Genomic DNA, 6,151 nt, shown 5'->3' on the forward strand with positions numbered 1-6,151 from the left:
GGAAGGAGGCCAATTTCCTAACCAATCTGCGAGTCTCACAAATCAGTGGATGACCATCCCCATATCGATCACCTCCCCGTATCCAATCAATCACTGTGGAGAAATTCTCCTCGAGTTATATCCTGTCTGTATCAAGTACCCTCCTTGCATAGAAGATACCCTCGCATGCTGTCCGAAGCTCAGCCTCAATGACAGTCAAATCAGGAGAGCGCCGACCTCCTGCCCCAACTAAACTACCATGGTGGTCTCTGATCATAAATCCCACTCCTCCATATACTTCATCCGCCGACATGCTGTGAGTTTCTCTCCGTGGGGGACTTAGCCCAGAAGAGATGCATGGATGGCTCTAGTTCTGGCTGCAAATTATTATAAATAGATGCCATGGGGGTTTTAGAGCCAGATCTAATAGAACCAGCGTTCCTTCACATAAAAACTCCAGGTTGCCAACTAGCACTAAACAATCTGCACATATGATATACATGATCAAATTTAGTTCCGAATTCCATAATGACCGTATTTTTTTTGTTTGAGATGCAAGGAGAGATTGAAGCTTTTTGTTATCAAAAACTAACTTTTGAGTCTACCGAATAAAAAAAGACTAACTTTAGGGACTGAGAGCTTACCAAAATTAGATGAGGAGGGGAATGAAATATATCTATAGTTGTGTCTGTCATCTCCTATTCATTAGGCTTCTCTTAATATATGTTTCTATTTTGGAACAGTTCTTCTGGCATCCAATGCTAGTCGTACCAAAAGATGGCTTTTTTTTATTTTTAGTATTATTTTAAAATTATGAGATGCAAGAGTTTTGTATTTGTTGTTCTCTTCGTTTAGAAGCCAACTTTCTATCTCTAATTCACCTCTTACACAAGTGCTACGTACCTACACTGTAAACCACCTACATCCATTTATATGCAGGCCGGATGTGTATTGGATGCAAGATCCACTTGGACGAAGGGGTACTGTAATTTACTTCGCCTTCATGGATAAATCATTACCTCTTTTACGGAAAAAGAAAAGAAAAGAAAAGAAAAAAGACCATGCCACCTCTTCTTAAATAATAGAGAAACATATTGCGAACAGTCTTGGCTGCATTCAGGGAGCAGCTTCTTCCTCTAAACCATGCTGAAAGCGTGTTAAGGACCACAAGTACACCAAACCACACGGACCACACGTCAAATCACCTAAATCATGTTGAAATACCTAAAATGGGCACAAGTTGTGCCCAGTGCCACACCATACCTGAACCGTAATTGACTACATCTTAGGACCAAGTCGCCTGAAATCTAATACCTTGGATACCTTGGGAGGAATTGCCTGTCATTTATCGGGTTACCCTTGTGAGGAACTAGCTGTCAGGCTTACTCAAAGATGGAGGTCTAAACTCTTCTTTTCATCATCGATCATGCTATTTTCACATATCAATTTGCCATCGGGTCCTTCACACAATTATCACATGCTGTTCTTTGATTTTTCTAGGGAAGATTATTTCATTACTTTGGTTTGGCTGCCGTTTGAGTATTAGGCCTTGACCAAGTTTTGATTATCTTTTGATCTCAATTACATATTATATATGTGCACAGCTGGTGTCTTATATCATATACATATTGATGGTTAAGTTTGACATAGTTAAATCTATATTAGGCTCAACCTGTGATCGTTTTATATAAGGATTAAGGACAAAAATAAGTAAAAAGGGACCAAAGTTTTGATTAATGGACCTCTATCATCAAATGACTGCAAGAAAGAGGCCAGTAGAAAGTAATTTTCTGTTATATAAAAAATGCATCACACTCTACATATATAACATGCCTATATTGCTCTATTATTATTTTCTGATCTCTGCCAGAGCTCTTTTCTGTCTGTATCTTTCCTATAATTGAGGCTCCTTAATAATCCCACCAATTATTTAGGGTCCCTCCAAATATCTTCCCCTTCTATCTTGCCCACGCTTTCTGCTTTATGGCTGCATAAAGAAGGCAGCCCCATTCACTTCTCCTATATGCACTCCACACTGCTCATTGGCAAAGGGTATGGAGACTCATCAGAAATCTCTAGTTATCCACTTCCTCGCTGCCTTCCTCTTCGTGTCATCCAGTCATCTACTTTTAGCTCAAAGCCAGCTTCTCCCCATCATCAACGACCAGGTGGCCAATGCTACCCAGATGCATACCTACATCGTTCACGTAGAAAAGCCCAAGGGCACCAAGTTCCTCCACTTCAGGGACAGAGTAAATTGGTACACGTCCTTCCTGCCCAACAACACCCTAGACTCCGGGGAGCCACGGATGCTCTACGCTTATCGCCGTGTGATCAGTGGCTTCGCCGCAAGACTGACCCCGGCGGAAGTGGAGGCCATGGAAGCCATGGATGGATTCCTGCTGGCGCATCCGGAGAACGAGTACGTTCTCAAAACAACCTACACGCCAAAAATGTTGGGCCTGAACCAATGGGGCGGTCTCTGGTATCCCTCCACGTTGGGCCAGGGGAGGGTTATCGGGGTGATCGACTCCGGGATAGATCCTACTCACCCCTCCTTTCAGGATGACGGGATGCCGCCACCCCCGAATTACTGGTCCGGCAACTGCTACTGGGGGCCTCCCCTTTGCAACAACAAGCTCGTTGGGGCTGCAGCGTTTAAGTATGGAAGGACGACGAATCCCCAGGATGACAATGGCCACGGTACCCATGTCGCCGGTACGGCGGCAGGAAACTTCGTCAACGACGCTCACGTTCTTGGCAACGCCAACGGCACGGCGTCTGGGATGGCACCTAGAGCTCACCTGGCAATCTATAAAGTGCTGCATGATTTCCAGGGCAAAACCAGTGGCTTTGATAGTGATATATTGAAAGGGATAGACCAAGCCATCCGCGACGACGTCGACATCCTCTCCATGTCTCTTGGTTCATCCAGAGTGCCTGACTATCAGAACGGCGTTGCCAAGGCCTCATTCGCTGCAATGACAAGGGGGATCGTCCCTTGCGCGGCTGCGGCGAACGATGGGCCTTTCAAAAGCATCATGGCTAATGATGCTCCTTGGATCCTAACAGTTGGAGCGAGCACCGTGAGTAGAAGAATACAAGCAATCGTGAGGCTTGGAAATGGGATGGAACTGCTTGGAGAGTCTGCCTACCAGCCGGAGTCCTTCGAGTCGAAGCAGTTGCCCCTGGTGTACCCGTGTGATCTACGGACAGCTGATGCCTGTGGTTGCAATGTCTCGATGGCCAACTTGGACGTCCAAGATAAGATTGTGCTGTGCTGGAAAACGATCATTGATGTCCACCAAAAAGCCAGCATCATCAGGAATGCCGGAGGGGCCGCCATGATAGTCATGAACGTTTGGGATCAAGGTGAAACAACCGGCGCCGAGACTCCTGGCCTTCCGGCCTCCAATCTCCCCCTAAGTGCTGCAAAGCAGCTCGTGAAGTACTTCAGAAGTACGGCGAATGCTACCGCAACAATCATTTTCAATGGCTCGCAGTTTGGAGCCCGTCCGACGCCGGCAGTCGCGTCCTTCTCTTCAAGAGGGCCAAGCCTTAGGAACGGGGGCATCATAAAGCCTGATATCATTGCTCCCGGCGTGAACATTCTAGCAGCATGGCCATGGGAGGTCGGTCCCAATCCAACGGGCACATCCAAGACTTTCGATTTTCTGAGTGGCACCTCCATGGCGACGCCTCATGTCTCCGGGGTCGTGGCCCTTCTCAAGAACACTCACCCAAACTGGTCACCGGCCGCCATCAAATCAGCGCTCATGACAACTGCACGCAGGTTCGACAACACCGGGAATCTCATTGCCGATCAGTTCAATGACACGGCTGCCAGCGTCTTCGCCATGGGCTCAGGACATATCAATCCTGTCGCTGCCAACGATCCAGGCCTGATTTATGATCTTCATTACTATGATTATGTCCATTACCTCTGTGGTTTGGGGTACACAGACAGGCAAGTTTCAGCTATTGTTCGTGGCAGAGTCTACTGCTCCCAGGTCCATCAGATACGTCCAGAAGACTTAAACTACCCTTCAATCATGGTTCACCTTGGAACTTCACCTTCCGCGACGACGGCGGTAAATCGAACAGTGACCAATGTAGGAGATGCTGATACTGTCTACGCGATCGAAGTTGAGGAACCAGAAGGAGTCCGTGTAGACGTTACTCCTGCTACGCTGCAATTCTCCCAGGTTGATGAGAAGCAAAGTTTCGATCTCACATTCAGCCACAAGGGCTCCCAACAGTGGAGCGCAGGAGAAGTCGTAGAAGGGCAGCTTAAATGGGTATCCGGCAAATACCTTGTCAGGAGTCCCATTGCAGTCACATTCCTTTAAAATGCTATGCGCTGGCCTCCTTCAATAATAATTACTGCTACTGCTTATAATCTAGCTCCTTTGTAAAGCTTTCCTGAAAATAAAAATAATAGTTTCTAACGTGAAGCCCCAAACCCTAATTATACTTTATGCTTAATACATATGCAAGACATGACCAACACTGGTTTTAGCAATTATGCAATTATCTTTTGCCAGATGCATATATAGATTTCTAAGCTATAGAACATTATGCAATAAAATGTGTCAAAGCACTTATCAAATTCCAGTTGCTAATGAATCAGGTTTTATTATTGCAAATATTTACTAGTTCTAATCGCGTGCTCTTAATTAATCAGTTTGCCTCCTTGGCGATTTCTAGTGTACTTCTGGAATGGAGACTCAACCTGGTCATATAAACAGCAATGTCACCTCTATGATGTATTTTCCACAATGCTTGACCAATTCTTCGGAATTAAGAGGAATATCGACGCTGAACAAGAAGGAGCTGCTCTCGATATGAGATCAACAGCAAAAAACTATCGATCGTGGCAGCAGAAACTAAAAACAGCATTTGCAAGCAGAATTCACTAGGCATCAAGTGCAAAGTGATATTCATAATATATACAGGTTTTTCAGATTTTAATTGGCATTGATAAGTTGTTTAGTCTGAAAAGAAGGAAACGTTGTGTTCATCACAAACCAGTGTAAAATCCAGTTTAGATTGCAGAACAAGTAGTCCAGAGCCTTACTCTAATGCTCCAGCCTCACAAAGATCAATTTGATAAAGGTGTTCACTTTGCCATCCTTTAAATTCAACAATCATGCTGTTTCAAATGCAATGACAAAACATAAAAAACATTTAAGATAATTCAAAATTTGAAACAAACATTCAACTGAGTTTGGTCACTACGAACTACCCAAAAAAAAAAAAATTTGTTAGTCAAATAATTAATTGATAATCAAATTAGTTCAAGGACGTCACCAGAAAACTAACCTTAACCATCCATTTATTTGCAGCATTAACAACTTACCAAGAGGTTTGTGCATATTATTAGGCTGTGAAACTCATGTTCTTCACTCAAATAGAGAAAAATTACTTTGCTCTAATTTGATCCAGAGAGACAATTGATGAAATCTGCCCTTGCGCAAAGATAACTCAGCTTTATTGGTGTTCACCTTTTTCTTTTCTGGGGAAGTGGGGTGTGAGGGGTGAGGCAATGCTCGCTGTTTCAAGAGTAAGTCTAAGCAAGAGAACTACAAATTAAGAAATCAAAGAGGAAAGAGAGGGGAGATTATTGACAATTGGAAAGGGGTGACGAGCTGCATGTGGTCAAACTTAATTACCAGGCAACTACATACACCTTTTTCAACTCCATTCTTCTCCCCTATTCTCTCCTAATCGACCTCTTCTACTCTCTCTCTCTCTCTCTCTCTCTCTCTCTCTCTCTCTCTCTCTCTCTCTCTCTCTCTCTCTCTCTCTCTCTGTATCCCTTACCATCGACCTTCTGTGGTGCCTCCATGTAACGACCCAGGACCTCGCTCAAAAAAATTAGCTGAAAGATGTTATTTAGATTCCTTAGCTTTATACAATAATACAAATATCTAATATCTATCTAATGCATAGCTCATGATCCATTCAAATAGCATCGTGCTGCACTATCCTCTAGTCCACATAGGTCATGGGCCGGATATGCTCTGATATAATTTGTAATAACCCAAAACCTCATCCAAAAAGATTAGCCGGAAGATGTTATTTAGGTTTCTTAGTCTTGTATGGGTATTTAGGATCTATCTATTGCATAGCCGATGTGAGATTAAACACACATCTGTGTGAGTCTTTACAT

General features: G+C 43.9%; 1 pseudogene across 1 annotated transcript; it reads left to right on the top strand.

Annotated features, from left to right (window-relative positions):
• Positions 1–1,870: 1,870 nt before the first annotated feature.
• On the top strand, positions 1,871–4,424 carry LOC103711809 (subtilisin-like protease pseudogene; annotated as a pseudogene). Its single transcript, XR_015976577.2, has one exon. The product of XR_015976577.2 is annotated as a subtilisin-like protease pseudogene (transcript).
• The last annotated feature ends 1,727 nt before the right edge of the window (positions 4,425–6,151 follow it).

The sequence above is a fragment of the Phoenix dactylifera genome, chromosome 3, assembly GCF_051530095.1.
Source record: "Phoenix dactylifera cultivar Ajwa chromosome 3, Ajwa_hap1_PhDact_Kaust_v1.1, whole genome shotgun sequence".
Lineage (NCBI taxonomy): Eukaryota > Viridiplantae > Streptophyta > Magnoliopsida > Arecales > Arecaceae > Phoenix > Phoenix dactylifera.